Consider the following 19,247-nt stretch of genomic DNA (forward strand, 5'->3'; position numbering starts at 1 on the left):
CGGTGTGGATGTTTTTCAGCGGCAGGGACTGGGAGACTAGTTAGGATCGAGGGAAAGATTAACGTTGCAAAGTACAGAGAGATCCTTGATGAAAACCAGCTCCAGAGCGCTCAGGACCTCAGACTGGGGCGAAGGTTCACCTTTCAACAGGACATAGACCCTAAGCACACAACCAAGACAACGCAGTAAAGGGTCTGAATACTTATGTAAATGTTATATTTCCGTTTTTATTTTTAATACATTTGCTAAATCTTCTAAAAACCTGTTTTTGCTTTGTCATTATGGGGTATTGTGTGTAGATTGATGAGGGGGAAAAAACAATTTAATACATTTTAGACCTTGGGAGTTAGAGGCACACACTTTGAGACTCTCTAGCCGCAGCAGAGGTTACCCCAGGTTATAAACTGTCTGTTCACACCTCTACCCCTCACTCACGCTGTTTGGTTGGTAGGGGAGGTTGCTAGGAGGGTGGACGCCTGATAGCCCTTCTGAGAGGGCAAAGCTCCTCAGTCTCTCACTGCAGCCCCAGGAGTCAACAGAAAGTTGACAAACCTCCTGGCTGTTCCAACAGAGAGGGCGTCACCGGTGGACCTCTCCCTCATGGGCCTTGCTCAACCTTACTCTGGACATTCCTCTACGAGTGTTTAGTTGCTCAGTAACCAACATAACCAATTTTGCAGAGTCAGCGATCTTCTGCTATAATTGATGCCCAGTGTGTATTACTATGTAACTACATGTCTATACCCACCTTCGATGTGAATGTATCTTTGTTACATCCTGGTGTAGTATATCATGTAACATAGTCCATTTATCCAGTCCTGTGTACTTCAGCCAGGCAGTACAGTCTTGGCCCATTGTTTGCAAAGGCCTGAAGATAACCGCCATGTTTGTGTGTTATGCAACCCAAGATGGCTGCCCACATGGCCTTACTATTGTTTACATGCTAGCCTAGCATTGGTAGCTTAGCATGCTACTTCTAGATGCAATTGTTTACACTGCTGTGCTGTATGCTATGCTAGCCCTACTAGCCAATGCTATTAGCTGTACTCTGTATAGCAACCCACAGCCTTTGACATACTAGCCTGGTGTGCTAACTGTTGATGCCTATGCTAGTCTGCCTAGTTCCTATTGTGTGTTAGGTTAGCCTAGCCCCCTGTACATAGTGTGTTTATAACCTGTGCTATGCTTAGCCTGTTAGGCCTTTGCTAATTACTTAGCGCTACATGTACATTACTACCTATGTACATTCCTGCTATATTGCTACCGTAGCACTGCATTGCTATAGCCTTACTGCTATATAACACATTGTAATACCCTATCCTACTATCTGTATTGATCCTTTTGCACTAACTCTTTTGACTCATCACATACGCTGCTGTTACTGTTTATTATCTATCCTGTTGCCTAGTCACTTTATCCCTACCTATATGTACATATCTACCTCAATTACCTCGTACCCCCCCACATCGACTCAGTACTGGTACCCTGTGTACATGGCCAAGTTATTGTTACTCATTGTGTATTTATTCCTCATGTTATTATTTTTATATTATTTCTCAATTTTTCTCTCTGCATTGTTGGGAAGGGCCCGTCAGTCAGCGTTTCACTGTTCGTCTACACCTGTTGTTTATGAAGCATGTGAAAAACAAAATATGATTTTTTATTTAATTTGTGTATTTCTCTCTCTGTTCTAGAAACCACTATCACTTAGATTTTCACTAGTCCACTTCCTGTCTGCTGTGTGTGTGTGTGTGTGTCTTGTAGTAAAAAAAATGTGTGAACTGTGTATCTGTCTCTATCGATCCAGTATCCCTGCACATATGGAACTGGAACTGACCCTGTATATAGTATGTCTATTTACTTTATCGTGTTCTTCTTATTTCTTATTTTTGTATCTGGTGTGTTCTTGTTCTACCTTGTTATTTTTAGTATTACATTGTTATTGATTACTGAATTGTTGGGGTTAGAGCTATAAAGAAAGGCATTTCACTGTACTTGTGCATGTGACATTAAAAACTTGAAACTACTGGTAATTTCCATCCTCTAGCCAGGGCGCTGGGACAGTTGTATCTCTATCAGAGACCATCACATGTTGGCGCTCTTTTTCACAGTTCGTTTCACACGCACTGACTACGTTTTTACACGTTTGTATAGGCTAATAAACAGTTTTTCCCATGTTTAGGTAGCCTAAAGGAAAAACAGTCACATTTTGAAGAAAGACATGCTTAGGGAAACAAGAGTAAGCATTTAGGGGTAATGATGAACCCAGACACTTCCACCGTGTTTTCGGATAGGCCTATATCAACCAAAATACAGAATGATTTGATTGAAGCTGTTTCTAATGTAAGGACAGACAAATGGACTTCATTTACAAGTAAAGGTAGGCCTAAATGCATTTTACTTTGCAATTTGCGGGTATAGGCTACTGTTGGCATTGTGCATGATGACTTGTTGTTTTTGCTGCACATTTCCACGCCAGATCGATCTGTGTGTTCTCCAACGTTTTAGGGTGATCTGGTGTTGGATGTGCGATGCTGCTTTTTCATGTTTGATGAGACCTCGCATGCGACCCGTAATAAGACTATGCAATCTGACTCCATAAAGATGAATAGCAAAGTGCAACCGAGACTCTTAAAGCGCTACAGGAATAGACTATCAAGTAAGGTCTGAGAATTGTCTATCAAAGGCAAATAGGTTTAATATCATTGTAAAATGAATGATTACATTATAAGGCAATACTGTAGCAGAGTGACATTGAGTGATCCTGGGACCGCCTCTTTGCCTCAATAGTAAGTCTCCTGGTACACCCAACCTGAAAGAAGAGACAATTCAGAGAAAAAAACAACAGAATTAGTTCGATTTCATCTTGCCACACTGCAAATCTCCATGATACAAAAGGATATAATTCGGCACTCCCAATCCTACATGTCATTGTCATGTTATTATACAATAATTGACAGTGACGGCCAATTGTCGGCATTAGCTTAACAACTTGTTGTGGTCCATAGTCCCTGAGCACTTACCTCCTGGGTTCCGTCGCATGATGTATTTCCTAACCTCATCATAGATGAAGATGAGCAGGGTGTAGGGAAAGGCACACACCCACCAGAAAGGCCTGAGGAATAACAGAAGGAAATAGAGAAGAAAAATAGAAGGAAAGAGGGAAGGAAAATAAAATAAAATATTAAGTTGAGCGTAAATCTGGGAGCTACGTTTTCTCTCTCGGTTGGGCAGTAAACCCCATTACACTTCAGCTAGCTAGTGAACCCCAACTGATCCTGTGAGACCGCAGTAGTCTCCGCCCTTTATAATATCCACCCATTTTACCACTCATCTTTTAAAACAGGCGGTGACCTTTGTTCCAAGCTGGTATACAGAAGAGTTTAAGATAATCTGAAGGGTCCACTGCTCACTTGAGTGGGTACATTCTGATGGCGACATCCATTCCAGGGCAGTAGGACAGGAAGAGAGCCAGGGGCGGATTCGAACAAAGTCCGAAGATGAGAACACGGTTCCTTTAGGTGGGAGGAAAAATAAAATATCTTTCATGAATTTAAACCAACAGGGTGGATATTGATTTTGAAGTGAGTTGCAGGGGCTGTATGAACATGTGTGTGTGTTGTGTGTGTACCAGACTTAGACCAAGACCACGGAGATCGATGTGTGTACTTACTTCGTTAGTCCCTGCTGAAAGAAGGAGTTCTTCCTGGTCTTACAGACGACCAAAACGGCCCACTGTGCAATCACGACAGCGACGAAGTACGCTGTGTGGGGTAAACTCAATAATCTTTCTGCTCTCATATGTCTGAAGGATGGGGGAGAGAGAGCGGAGAGGCGGAGAGAGGGAGAGAGAGAGAGAGAGAGAGAGAGAGAGAGAGAGAGAGAGAGAGAGAGAGATAGAGAGAGAGAGAGAGAGAGAGAGAGATGAGGGCAGATAGAGGAACAAAGAGGAAGAGGAGAAAGAGGGGAGGTGTTTATTACATTTTTTAATGAATGTGTGGTGAGCCTGTGAGCCAGTGACAGCAGCGGCATCCACAAGTGTACAAATGGTAGTTCTGGAGGAATAGTAGCAAGCTGTCTACGAAGCCCAAAGCACGGAGAGGACGTTGGGGGTTGTGAGTTGTGCTGCCGAGGCTACGGACCTGTCTGTGTCTGCCTCTCTGGCAGTGACTGAAAAGGTTCCCTCTTTCTCAAGACCATTGATTCTTCCTCCGCTGACTATCCAAAATGCAAGCTGTGCAACAACCCTGATGCATAATCCCAGCCATGACTTCTGAACTTAGTTTTTTAATACTATATCACATTTATTGTTTTATTTAGTTTTCTTGAATTTCCCGATGGAATAAACTAACTGGACTAAACTACATTTGAAAAAAATTGGAGAGAGATTGAAAAAGCTCTAATGGAGAACTCATCACACAAGAAGGTACTCAAAACAAGGCTAATGCTAATCCCTTCATATAAATATAATGAATAGAACGGGCTAGGAAGCTATAACCCTGACAATTTGACCGGTATACTCATGCCAGCTCACCCATTATGCCATCATTGACTTGAATGGCGACGCCCTTTCTATTCATTCTATTTCTATGGATCCGTTAGTAAGGCGTCAGCAAAGGCAGAGCGGCATTTGTGTACTCACCACTGCTGGCCGTAGCTGTCCTCCAAGTCGTTGATAAACTGGTTTTCCCAGTCCAAACGGATACCTAGCAGATCCATGGGATAGAACCCGTTCTCAGCCATGATTACAAAGTATGTGAAGAAGCCAGCTGCGGCCAACATCACTCCTGTGAAGAGGGAGAAGGAGGAGAGTATTAGGTAACACTTCATTTAGATAGTCTGTAGAGCATCTACAGATGGGACTATCTACAGACTAACATCAGTAACATTTCAACTAACTATCTACTAACCCTAGCGCTAACCCTAACTTTTCCTTACCCTTACCCTAACCGTAGCAAGCAGTTGCTTATCAACAGATAGTCTGTTGTTAGTATGATGTTTTGTTGATAATACAGATGGACTATCCTAATAAAGTGTGACAGAGTATTTTGTCAGTGAAGAGACATCGATCAGATTGTAAATGTGCTATGAAACAGACTGGTCAACATACAACTCAAAAAGACCCGTTAAAAGGGCAGGCAAAACAGAAGCAGGGTCAAATTAACGCCTTACCAAATTGACCGTAGGCCACACTAATGAGTCTCTCGTTCACCAGTCGGTCGGTTTTGGGGTTCCGTGGCTGTCTCTTCATGATGTCGTTCTCAGCTTGTTCATAGGCCAGGGAGATAGCGGGGATCTTGAAGGTATCGATGGGAAAGATCACCCAAATTAGAAACACATCGTTGCTAACTTCGATGTTAGTGAAAATACCTTCTGAACAACCTCTGAAATGATCACGGACATTGTTTGTGGTGATGCACCAGAACACATGATCAGATTGTTCACAAAGTAGGAGTATCCACATCTGAAAGACCCACCATGTCAGTTCCCAGGTCGATGCAGAGGATGGTGACGGTCCCTAGGGCCAGCGGAATGTTGGCGAGGAGCAAGAAGAGGAAGGGGGTCATCTCTGGAATTTTACTGGACAGGGTGTAGGTGATGGACTTCTTCAAGTTGTCGAAGATCAGACGACCTTGAGGGGAAATAGAGGGTGGAAGGGGATAGTCAGGGTGATGACAGAAGGATGGAAAGACACAGCAGATTGATAGTCATCGGCAGAGCTCCTCCATACCCTCTTCAACACCAGTCACGATGGAGGCAAAGTTGTCATCCAGGAGGATCATGTCTGCAGCCTGCTTAGAGACGTCAGATCCAGCGATACCCATAGCAACACCGATGTCAGCCTTCCTCAGAGCAGGAGAATCGTTCACACCATCACCTGTCACAGCCACAATGGCACCCTGTGGATAAGTAAGAGAGGTGTTTAAAGGTCTTAGCAACGAAAGATGCAATGATCCTGACTGACACATAAGCATGGATTCATTAACTAAATAGTACCTGACGCTGGCAACCCTCCACAATAATCAACTTCTGCTGAGGAGAAGTTCTGGCAAACACAATCTCAGTGTGATGCTTCAGGATGTCATCCAACTCTTCGGTGGTCATGTCCTTCAGCTGTCCACCATGGACAACACAGGCCTTGGCATCTCTGCATGGCACAAAGATGGAATGTTAAAATATAAGCTAAATATAACTGGCTTGTATTTTTCCCAAAACGGCAAAATATAGGTTTCTGTCACTCAGCTTTAAGTGTAGAAAGTATGATGACATACACCGAAATTATCCCAAACAAACTGCAACATACCTTGGGTTGACCTCAGAAACTGGGATTTTCAGACGAGCAGCAATTTCCTCAACAGTCTCGTTTCCCTCAGAGATGATGCCCACACCCTTGGCAATGGCCTTCGCAGTGATGGGATGATCCCCAGTAACCATGATAACCTAAGCATAGGAAGGGAAGTTGAGTGGTCTGATCAAAGTGGCTGTTATGTGTGATGGCCTAAGAGTGTTGAGTTTAATATGATATTGCCATACCTTGATTCCAGCACACCTGCACTTGCTCACAGCGTCAGGCACGGCAGCACGGGGAGGGTCAATCATGGACATGAGGCCAACGAAGCTACAGATTCTCAGTGGGGAAGTTCATCTCTTCGCAGTCAAAGTCAAAGCCTTCGGCAAACTGGTCATCAGGGAGCTGGAAATGGCAGAAACCTGAAAAGGACACAGAGACAGAAACACGCTAGAACAAATCCTGCATGTTCAAGACTGTACATTAGCTCCCAAACCTTTGAATGAATATGTTTCCATATTGGTGTGTGCTCTCTTACCCAGCACTCTCTCTCCCAGCCCTCCTAGAGCTTCGTAGGCGTTCTGAAATGATGCTTTTATCTCGTCATCCAGAAGGATGTTCTTTGCCTTGGAGCAAGATGGTGGAGCAGCTGTCCAGGATCCTCTCAGGGGCTCCCTTCATCACCAGCAGATGCTTGGACTCGCCGGCCGTGTTGTTCTCATGAACGGAGAGCTAGGGGAAGAAATTTATTGTTTTTTGATGAGATGATACCATGAAGAGGGTTTACTTTATTTAAAATAAAATAACTCAGCAGGTTACCAGTAAGCCTGGTAAAGTAAAGTTCCGGCAGCGTATTGGATGTAGATACCCAGTGGCAGTTACAAGCTGATTGAGAAAAAGCCATCCATGATTTTAAATCCATGACACCACCTTTTTAGATCACAGTTTAACCCGTTGTTAACCCACACATTTTACTTCTTCAGTTTGTCAGTTTTTATTGTTATATTTTGTTTTTTATCCTCTTATGTTTGTTGTAAATATTTCAGTTTTTACTTCAATTGTTTTTTGTCCATAGTTTTTTCCTGTGAGCGCATTGCATTCCATGTCTGAAATGTCTGTGTAAATAAAGCTTGATTTGATTTGATTGACCAGATACTATGTATAAAGAGCACGTGTGGTTACCTGGTATTTGTTGGTGGAGTTGAAGGGGATCTCAACGACTTTGCGGTGCTTTTTCTCTCATGTCTTTGACAGACCCACAGCACAGCTCGATACACTTCAGCAGGGCAGTCTCTGAGGCGTCACCACATACATCTCTTTTGAGGATAGGTACGTTGCTCTGTTCTGCCAGGAAGACGGCGCGGTTGCACAGGCCAGCGACTCTAGCCAGTGCAGCCCAGGTGGAGGAGCTTTTTGTCGAAAAGAGGTACCGCTCTGGTTCTCTGTGGTGTCAGCGTCATGGATCTGGTTGTCGAACCACATGTGAGCCACGGTCATTCTGTTCTGGGTTAGGGTGCCAGTCTTGTCAGAGCAGATTGTGGAGGTGGACCCCAGGGTCTCCACAGCTTCGAGATTCTTCACCAGGCAGTTCTTCTTGGCCATACGCTTGGCAGTCAGAGTTAGACACACCTAAGATGGAAATCCATAGCAGAGGGTTAAAGAATAAAAAATGAGACAAAATATGTTTTGTTGTTATTTTTCATGAAGATTTTGTTAAACATGACTTTTCATCAGCACTCACAGTTACAGTAGCCAGGAGACCCTCTGGCACATTAGCAACGATGATTCCAATGAGGAAGATGATGGATGGCAGCCAACCATAGCCCAGAATAACAGAGAGGATTAAGAAAGTCACGCCGAAGAAGACGGACACACCGGTGATGATTTCGATGAAGTGATCAATTTCAATCCCGAGAGGCGTCTGCCCACTTTCCAGACTCATGGCCAAGGCGCGATACGACCCATGATAGTGTGGTCACCAGTGTTGATGACGATACCTCTGGCAGTTCCTGGAAGGACCAAACATGGAGAATATGGTTTGGAACAGGGTTCCCCAACTGGCGACCCGCTGGCCGAATTTGGAATGTGGGAGGTTTTATTTGGCCTCCCCATGTTTTCTGAGCACAAAATATATATACAGTACCAGTCAAAAGTTTGGACACACCTACCCACTCCAGGGTTTTTCTTAATTTTTACTATTTTCACATTGTAGAATAATAGTGAATACATCAAATCTAAGATATAACACATATGGAATAATGTAGTAACCAAAAAAGTGTAAAACACTGTGGAGGCCAGGTCATCTGGTGCAGCACTCCATCACTCTCCTTCTTGGTCAAATAGCCCTTACACAGCCTGGAGGTGTGTGGGTCATTGTCCTGTTGAAAAACAAATGATAGTCCCACTAAGCGCAAACCAGATGGGATGGCGTATCGCTGCAGAATGCTGTGGTAGCCATGCTGTTTGAGTGTGCCTTGAATTCTAAATAAATCACTGATACTGTCACCAGCAAAGCACCTCCACACGATCACACCTCCTCCTCCATGCTTCACGGTTGTAACCACACATGCGGAGATCATCCATTCACCCACACCGCGTCTCACAAAGCCACAGCAGTTGGCACCAAAAATCTCCAATTTGGACTCCAGACCAAAGGACAAATTTCCACCGGTCTAATGTCCATTGCTCGTGTTTCTTGGCTCAAGCAAGTCTCTTCTTCTTATAGGTGTCCTTTAGTAGTGGTTTCTTTGCAGCAATTCGACCATGAAGGCCTGATTCACATAGTCTCCTCTGAACAGTTGATGTTGAGATGTGTCTGTTACTTGAACTCTGTCAAGTATTTATTTGGCCTGCAATTTCTGAGCATGGTAACTCTAATGAACTTATCCTCTGCAGCAGAGGTAACTCTGGGACTTCCATTCCTGTGGCAGTCCTCTAGAGAGCCAGTTTCATCATAGTGCTTGATGGTTTTTGCGACTGCACTTGAAGAAACTTTCTATGTTCTTGAAATGTTCCTTATTGACTGACGCATTAAGAAGGAAAGAAATTCCACAAATTAACTTTTAAGAAGGCACACCTGTTAATTGAAATGCATTCCAGGTGACTACCTCATGAAGCTGGTTGAGAGAATGCCAAGAGTGTGCAAAGCTGTCATCAAGGCAAAGGGTGGCTATTTGAAAAATCTCAAATATAAAATATATCTTGAGTTGTTTAACACTTTTTTGGTTACTACATGATTCCATATGTGTTATTCTACTATGTCAAAAACAGTAAAAATAAAGAAAAAACCTTGAATGAGTAGTTGTGTCCAAACTTTTGACTGGTAGTGTATATATATATATATATATATATATATATATAAAATAAATAAATAATATGTATATGTATATATATATATATACACTACCAGTCAAAAGTTTTCATTGTTGGACTTTAAAAATGTAAAAACCTTCAGGAAATCAGCTCCAAGTGATTTAAATTTGGGAAATGTGTTCACAACTATTCCCACACATAATAAAGAGACACGTGATCATTTACAAATGTAAGCAAGGTTTGAAATTATGATGTTTTAGTCAAATATTATATGTTTGGGCTTCTTGCAGCCAATTATGTTCCGGCCCCCAGACCATCCGCTCAAGAAAATAATTGATGATTTGATGATTCCTGGTTTAGAATCACAAAGAGGCCGAATCAGACAAATGAACACTTTTAATATGCCTGCCTTTCTTACACACTTCTTAGTAGTTGGTATTCAGACTTACCTTATGGAGGGGCTTAACAAGGTTTTCGGGCAAGGTTCCCTTGCGTGCATTTAATACATTTAATTCAACCTCAGAAAACACACCCACTTGGTGGCCTACCATTTTAATCAGGGAGGTTTTGTTCACTCGTTTTTCGGTTCATTTATCTAAAGCAATCTCTTTAAATACTGTGCACCTTTAATTTGAATTTGATCGCCACAAGACTTGAATGTAGAGAATGTGTTCAGAATATAGAAAGATAGCCATGAAAACATATGCATATTTGTCTCTGTTTCAGAACTCATGGGTCAATTTTAAAACACTGATTTTACACATTATTTATGTTTAGGGAAAATCATGAATCCTACTTCATGTAAAAAATAAAGCCTTTATGTACAAAAAAAAGGTGTTTGATTAATTTTGAAAGTTGCCACATTCAGTTAATCAATGGTGAGGTTGAAAGTAGTCTAGCCTACAATCGTTTTATAATTATAGTATGGAGAATAGTATACAATAGTATGATATAATAAACATACTCTAATTTCCCGCACTAATCATGGAACTGTGCAAAGTGTTGCGCCGTGCGTCAAGATCAAAGTATCGGTTTGAGCTCCATAATGATTTAACAAGCCTATATGCCCCCGATGTATTTTTACTACAATTTGTATTTTGCCTTCATTAAATAGCATTCACCATTACTTGACCCTCAGCCACAGCCACAAAGACGTGACAGCGTTTACAGAGGAACGAGATAAAGCTAGGCTAAATCAAACGATGTAATGGAATGATACGAATGTAAGGAAGGGAACGAACACTAAATTGGCAGTTAAATATAGTGGCTAATAAGGAAAAAGGAAACGTTGGGGCATATGATTAAAACGTTCTAGAGAGCACAATGGCTACATTTGGCGCAACTCTTTACCTTAGTGCGCATCTACATTTGGCGTGTCTCCAAATTTGATCCCTGCAAGTTATAAGGCCATACAATAAAAATTCTGCATAACGGCACATATTTCATACTTCACTCATTTACCTAGCTCTTATCAATTAGCTCTTATCAATTTATAAATGACAGTGTATGGAGAATGCTGTTCCTTCTATTGGGGGAAAATAAAGTAGATGCTTTTCCCACTTAGAACCGGCAGGTTTGCTCGACCTTATTCATGGATTCCTCGACCGTAAAGGTGGTGAAATTATTACGGGACAAAATCAAGGTCAGACACACCTCAATTTCTGGCGTTTCCCCATGCTTTAGAATACAAATAGCGAGGAGAGTGTATAAAAAACGAATCAAGTTCCATTTATGCGCATGGAACTCCGGTCTGAATCCCATCCTAAAATAGCGAATTGATACATTTTAAGTAATTTTAAGTAATAACTTTTCAATAATTACAGCTAGTTACAGAAGGTATTTACCTTCAACACAGTTGGTAGAGAAGAAGGCGATATTCCTGGTTTCCAGGGGGTTGTCATTGCTAAAATCGGGACTACGAGTTTGGGGCTCAGATTCACCAGTGAGGGATGAGTTGTCCACCTGAGTGGGAAAAGAGAATTGCATCAATACAACAATGAATGAATGACATTTACGTGTGTGACACGACTTCATGTATTTTTATGTATCCACCTTGCAGCCGCTGGCAGAGATGATACGCAAATCAGCTGGGATCCTGTCTCCTCCTTTCACCTCCACTATATCGCCAACCACCACTTCTTCAGTGTTGATGTTCTTCCTCTCACCATCACGGACAACCAGGGCTTGCTACAAGGCAGATGACAGGATTAACATCTGTAGAGGTAACTATATGATCAAGTTCTTCTCAGAGGTGTTTGAAAATGCAGTCTAACCTGTGGGACCAGGTTCTTGAAGGAGTCCATGATCTTTGAGCTCTTGGCCTCTTGGTAGTATGAGAAACAACCAGTGATAATGACGACAACAGCGAGCACAAGACCCAGGTACAACTGTTAGGCAGAAAGATTATGAGAATATTGCGTTATCGTTACGTAGAAAAACCCTTTCCATCACTGGAGGCTTTGTGTTTTTTGTCAAGTCTCAAATTATCTCTGAATTCTATGATTGTATGATTCTCACATTAGCATTGGTCGGCTCTTCCTCTGAGGTGACCTGGATAATGTGTGCCATGAAGCAGAGCACAGCTCCAATCCACAGCAGCATGCAGAACCCGCCAAAGAGCTGCTTGCAGAACTTCACCCACTCAGGGGTAGTGCGGGGAGGAGTCAGGGTGTTGGGGCCGTCGCGAAGAAGGATATCCTTAGCCCGAACCGAAGATAGACCCTGGGTGGAGGAGGGATGAGAGAGAAAGAGAGAGGGGAAATGGAAAAGAGGACAGACAGATAGAAGAGCAACACAGAGTAAGTGAAGGGATGTCACACAATCGGAAAATATATATTTGACTCCAAACTCTGTGTAAACTTTAGGAAGATATAGATACGTTTCATATGAAAAGATTCAGTGGTAGATAGTGATTTCATCATGACACTGAAAGCAGATGAAGTTCTACCTATGCTATGACCTTGTGCCGTAACCTCCACGACCTCAGTACTCTTCCAATTTCAGTCAGCTGTAATCCTTAGGAGCAACTGATCCAAGTGGTTCTCAATGTTACAAACGGAGGCACACATGCACACACATACATATTCACTCACCCTGGCTAAGTCTGTGCCGTATTTCCTGTTAAGTTCATCAAAGGTCAACTTGTGGTCATCCTAAATCAGAGAGAGAGAGAGAGGGAGAGAGAGAGAGAGAGAGAGAGAGAGAGAGAGCTTGTTGAACTAGGTAGTTCTCTAATCTTTCCCCCTTGGCAGAAGTAAACAGAACATATAGTTATGAAACACATTCCTCCAATAATTTGAACTGATTCTAGGTATGACAAGGTCTTGCAGCACATATTTAAATCTAAACCATAGAAGAGTCATTAGTTTCTGTATGATGGATGGAATCGTTCTGAATCATGACTGAATCCATTACTGAATTTTACATTCCTGCCCTGAAAAAGTACTGCACAGGGCACATATCCGTTTTCTATTCCGCTACAGGCAAGAAAGCAGTTTCCAAAGATAGGCTACTGTTTCTTTAAAGTTTAAACGTAGGCTATTGGGGTTTTAGAACTGCCCACCAAGACTCACTGCAGAGTAATAGTATGTAAATTAAAATGCAAATGAGTGGCCAAATGCAAATCTAGAAACCAAAGAGCTTTATACACGCTTGATAGGTTGTATGCTGCACCTTTTCTTGTCCACAGAGACTAATAGGCTTACGCTGTAAAGGGGTTGCCATGAATTTGACAGTAACTTACAGGCAGCTAGTGGTGAGTAAGTTACTGTATGTCATATTGCCTACTGTTATGTAAATAAAGTATCAGAGCAAGTACTGTGTAATGACAGTACGTTATCGTAGATTTTACTGTATTATACTGTTAATATAAAAATAAAATAAAGTTTTATTTTCACATACACTGGATAGGTTTGATGAAATGTGTTGTTTTACAGTTATATATACAGTTAAAGTTAAAAATGTGTTAAAAAAAAGTTAATACTACTGACTGTAATTGGAATGAATGAATGGATGAATGAAATTAATTGAGGGGAGAATGGGTTTGTATTTCACAATGTTTTACTCTAATGACATGGGATTGGTACAAGCAGGGTAGCTGCTAGGTAGTGCTTACACATTACAGCATATCAATGAATATTTGGTGTTTTATATCATTTGCACTTCTAGAGGCCTTAACAAAGGCTTCCAAACTGTCAGCAACAACAGGGCAAAACAGACCAAAAAGACATGGCAAAACGCTCAACCGTTAAAGGTTGAAGACTTACTGCCACTCCAATATGTTCCCTATCCATTTGAAATTGATGGGGCACTACTACCACAGACCAGTTAAATTGGTACAACATTCTCACTAACGGGTGCAACAAATATAGCCTCTTACAAGGCAAGCCTCAAAATATGGTCATGAGCCAGAAGCAACAATACCATGCACCCACTAGTGGTCAAAAGGTTTTTGGGGCTCCAAAAAACATTATGGTACTGTATTCTGTGGGATGGAATTACAGTACCATTCAAAATACAGCAATTATTTCCCCGCCCAAATTACCGTATAACATTACTGCATTGCTGTATTATTTACTATAGTATTTTGGTTTATTATCTTTGACATAGAAGGGGAGGCTTTCTCCTTCAGGAAACCTACTGAAGAAATACTAAAAGAGAACATTTTCCATAACCTGTAGGTAGGTAGGATAGGGGTCTGAACTGATAATTTCTTACATATGGGTGGCACACATTGAAATATGGGGGAATGGAATGGGCAGGGCATATGCAAATAAAATACTGTAGTAGTTAATATAGTTTAAAAAAGTGTAGTGTTTTTGCAGACTGTAGTGTTTTTGCTGACATTACTGTAGTATTTACTACAGTGTTTCTTTAACCAATAATACTGTCATATTTACTATAGCATTCTACAGTAAGTATACTACAACATTCTATAGTAAGTACTACACATGATTGAGGGATACTACAGTGTATAGTATAGTATTCTACAGGTTACTATAGAATTATATAGTTAGTACTGTAGTATTCTATAGTAAACCGTAGTCTTTTTAATGTGGGAAAAACTTTTTTGTTTACTGTGCACCTTTGTCTTTTCTTATTGAAAATACAGACATTTTTGAAGCTATGTCACTGTATCTATTTTAAACAAATTGCATATGGATTAACGTGCATTGTCCATGTCAACTAAATTAGATGAATAGATTGAATAAATGAATAAATAATCGGTTTTTCCTCACCAGGTCAACTTCCTTTTTCAGGTCGTCCATGTCCGTCTTCTCCTTGGCTTTCTTCACCTGCTTTTCACTCTTCTTCTTTCCATCGTCCTCTGACGTTGCCGCCTGTTTATAATCATCTTTCCCCTTCTGTATGTCAAAAGGTACGTTAATGAAGAGGAGGTGTAAACTATCAATGTGCCTCTTTGCTAATCAGGTGTAGAAATTCAATTTAGAAATGTATAGAATCCCCTTAAGAAGCAGCTATTGACATAAAATATAGAGCTAAACGTTTTTGCATGTATGAACTGCAAAAAAAAACATATTTTTAGTTAAGTTGAAAGAAAACAAAATAAGTATATAAATAAATAAAGAAATAACAAATCCTGATAATTAAAAGTGCAATGCAGACTTACTACAAGCCCCATCCTTGCACCGCTGTCTCAATCCCAGTGGTTTTGTAAAGATCATTTATTTCCTCCTTATCCTGAGAGACTCCACCTGTTGCACGTCTACACCTGTCTCTCTCCCTCTTTCTCCACGTTTCGAGGCAACCAAGAGCTCCCTGGGTAGCTAACTGAGGTTTGAATATTTATATGGTTTACCTGGCCAAGGGGAGGTGCACAGGAGGAATGAGTCAGATGAGTGGAGAGGGGGCTGAGGATGGGAGGGGTTGGGGAGAAGGAGTTGGATCTGTGGCAATCTTCACCTGTACAGCTAGGTCATTTTGACCACGAGCCCCCATAAAGAAACCATCCCTGTCGGAAGTTTACAGTACTCACAATAAACAAATGGGTTTAAAATAACACAACCAGTAACCCAACCATTTGCCTCTATAGCATCTACAATACCATGTGTAGGTAGTTGGAAGTTTACAGTACTCACAATAAACAAATGGGTTAAAAATAACCCAACCAGTCATCCGGGTCACTATAGCAACCTACCACATGTAGATATTTGTGTAGCAATGCGTATTTGTGGAACAATCTTCAAAATGTTCTTAATTCTAATGTTTTTGTGCCTCTAGGTCAATTCAGAAAGCTGATTGAGGACTTTATTACTGATGAATGTGTTGGTTTTTTATGACAGTGTTTTTCTTTCTGCTTGAATTTTGTATTTATATATTTTTATTTCTGTAATTTAGGGCTCATCTGTAAAAGAGACCTTGGTCTCAGTTTGACTCCATGATAACATAATGAAATAAATAAAATAAAATAAATAAATAAAGGTAGTCGTAAGTTTACAGAACTCTCACTAAAAACAAATGGGTTAAAATAACCCAACCAGTAAACGGGTAAAGGATGAGGACAATGAATGAATGGAGAACATGGTCTTTCTCTCTGCAGTACTTTGTGACTTACTGGTTGAATAGAACACCATCCTGCCCCTTTGAAGCTGAATACAGAGTGATGTCATGAAAAGCTGATGAAAGGGAAATCTGCAGTTGCTACATCCATTTTTGTACTTATAAATTATTGCTATGTACCTATTGATTCTTGAAGTGATTACCCTTGAAACATGCCAGGAGAGGTTGTGGTTTGGTAGGCAGGGTGGAAGGCTGTGGGTGTCTGTTTAGTAAACCTCTGGCTGTTTGTGGTTGTGGGACCATGTCTATGTTCCCTTAGTGAGGTGATCCACTGTTGTATTAATTAATAAATAAGGACCAATAACAGATCAGACCCATGTTTATTGGAACACATTGTTTTTGTCCCTTGCATAGAACCGGGAATATAGACAAAAGGTCATATTGATTTTGATTTGATAAGGATCCCAATTAGCCGACGCCAATGGCAACAGCTAGTCTTACTGGGGTCCGACACATAACAAAAATACATTACAGTTAACCAGCCCTGGGATAACGATAGTTTTAACTATGCTTTGTGGAAAGTAACTATTTTTTTGGGGGGGAAGAAATTGTTACTTTGGAGGCGACTGCAACTGTTTGAATACAGATCCCCAGAAAGTACTACTTATGAAACCTATTTGAATATCTGTAACGGGGGAGAACCGTCAACCTATTTTGAACACATCCGTGTTGGTCTGCCTGTGCCAGGTGTATGTGATTGTTAATTAAGGGTGTGGCCTTGTGTATAAAAACCTTCCTGTTTGTGTCATTCAGGGGATCCCCTTATGATGTGCTTGTCGGCGTGCCTTTGGAGGACGGGAGTGGGGATGGTGGTTTTAATTAAGTAAGTATGAGAAATAGGAATTATTTTTAGGCGTTGGCGTCCACATTTTTAGGCGTTGGCGACCATATTCCACCTAGACCTTCTCTCCTTTTTCCTGTGCTCCGTGAGTGTTACAATACATTCTTGTCTGAGTATATGAATGAAACGTATAAACCTAGTGATATTTGTCTGTGGGAAATCTGATATTGTCATCTGTTGAGGTCTGTCTTGTAGGACAGTTGTACAGAGCTTCTGGAATGGATGTATCGGAATGATGTAGGCCTATGGAGATGTCATTCTTGTGATGCTGGAAATGAAAATAAATTGTTTCATCCTGATATTGTCAGGTTCCCATGGTCCACTCCTTGATGTAAAGAACCTGTTATGTTTAGATGAGTACTGAGGACCTCAAGTATTTAAAAGGTGGTGTAGTACTGCTACTGAAATGGTATATATTTGCGTAAATCCCTCACGTTACACACAGATCTCAGGAAGTGACTACTTTTCTGAAGCTATTGGATTTGCTGCCTTCAACTAATGGCAGGGCTGTATCTGGAGCTGCATGTTGAAGATAGAAATATAATGAATAGAGCACATACAACCTCCTGTACTATTCCAATCTATCTGACAGTCATATTGGAGCTACACAATACATTTCTATCTGAACATTCTGTATATTTCCATTCTCCTGAATGTCCATTGCCCCAAGTTTACATAATTAAATCAAATGATATTTAACCAATGATATTTTGTACAGATAAGTATTAATAAGTTAAATGCTTAACTACTGTATGACTCTGTCAACATGCCCCTGAAAAAGTTGAAAGCTGCAATTAATTTTATGATGCCTGAAAATACTGTAGAGTAATTCAAAGTTGTAGTGGAAGGAGAGAAGGTGATAGTTGCAGGCACTGAGGCCCAGCGTATTGACTCAATACATTTTTTTATGACATTGTTTGGATGGCTCAGGGGTCAAACACACTTTATCTGTGGCTTTCTCCGGGGCAGGACGTTCCTACAGAACCCTGGGAGCACGGACGCCGTTGGAGTTGTGAAGACTGATACAATTTTAATGACTAAATTAATATTACTGTGTGAATTAAATTGTCATGTTTGGATTGTTTCAAGAGTTCATAAAGAGCTATGAATTTTGATATGTTTTATTATACTGTAAGTGTTATGGATTTATTGTTACAAGGTGACTTATTTTGTTCGAATGGCGGATAGTTCAAAGAGGAGCAAAACATGATGGCGTCATTTAAATTGAGTTGATTAGATTCTGGGTGTTCCTGTCTTGTTTTTACTAGCAAATTGCACATAAATGCTAATTCAGGTTTGGGGGTGAGTTCATACTTTGACATTTTATTTTTATTTTTTAAATTATTTTGAACTGAAGACACATTATTGTCTGTTTTGAGCATGTGAAGAAACCCAGCAAAACAAAATAATTCAGTTGAAGTCGGAAGTTTACATACACCTTAGCCAAATACATTTTAACTCAGTTTTCACAATTCCTGACATTTAATCATAGTAAAAAGTCCCTGTCTTAGGTCAGTTAGGATCACCACTTTATTTTAAGAATGTGAAATGTCAGAATAATAGTAGAGAGAATTATTTCCTTCAGCTTTTATTTCTTTCATCACATTCCCAGTGGGTCAGAAGTTTACATACAGTCAATTAGTATTTGGTAGCATTACCTTTAAATTGTTTAACTTGGGTCAAACGTTTTGGGTAGCCTTCCACAAGCTTCCCACAATAAGTTGGGTGAATTTTGGCCCATTCCTCCTGACATAGCTGGTGTAACTGAGTCAGGTTTGTAGGCCTCCTTGCTCGCACACGCTTTTTCAGTTCTGCCCACAAATTTTCCATAGGATTGAGGTCAGGGCTTTGTGATGGCCACTCCAATACCTTTACTTTTTTGTCCATAAGCCATTTTGCCACGACTTTGGAAGTATGCTTGGGGTCATTGTCCATTTGGAAGACCCAATTGCGACCAAGCTTTAACTTCCTGACTGATGTCTTGAGATGTTGCTTCAATATATCCACATCATTTTCCTTCCTCATGATGCCATCTATTTTGTGAAGTGCACCAGTCCCTCCTGCAGCAAAGCACCCCCACAGCATGATGCTGCCACCCCCGTGCTTCACGGATGGGATCGTGTTCTTCGGCTTGCAAGCAACCCACTTTTTCCTCCAAACATAACGATGGTCATTATGGCCAAACAGTTCTATTTTTGTTTCATCAGAACAGAGGACATTTCTCCA

The 19,247-nt window shown here is 40.9% G+C and overlaps 1 pseudogene; it reads right to left on the reverse strand.

The window, feature by feature from the left end:
- Positions 1–2,680: 2,680 nt before the first annotated feature.
- LOC121560672 lies at positions 2,681–15,398 on the reverse strand (annotated as a pseudogene).
- Between the last annotated feature and the right edge of the window lie 3,849 nt (positions 15,399–19,247).

The sequence above is a fragment of the Coregonus clupeaformis genome, unplaced genomic scaffold (genome assembly GCF_020615455.1).
Source record: "Coregonus clupeaformis isolate EN_2021a unplaced genomic scaffold, ASM2061545v1 scaf1437, whole genome shotgun sequence".
Taxonomy (NCBI): Eukaryota; Metazoa; Chordata; class Actinopteri; order Salmoniformes; family Salmonidae; genus Coregonus; species Coregonus clupeaformis.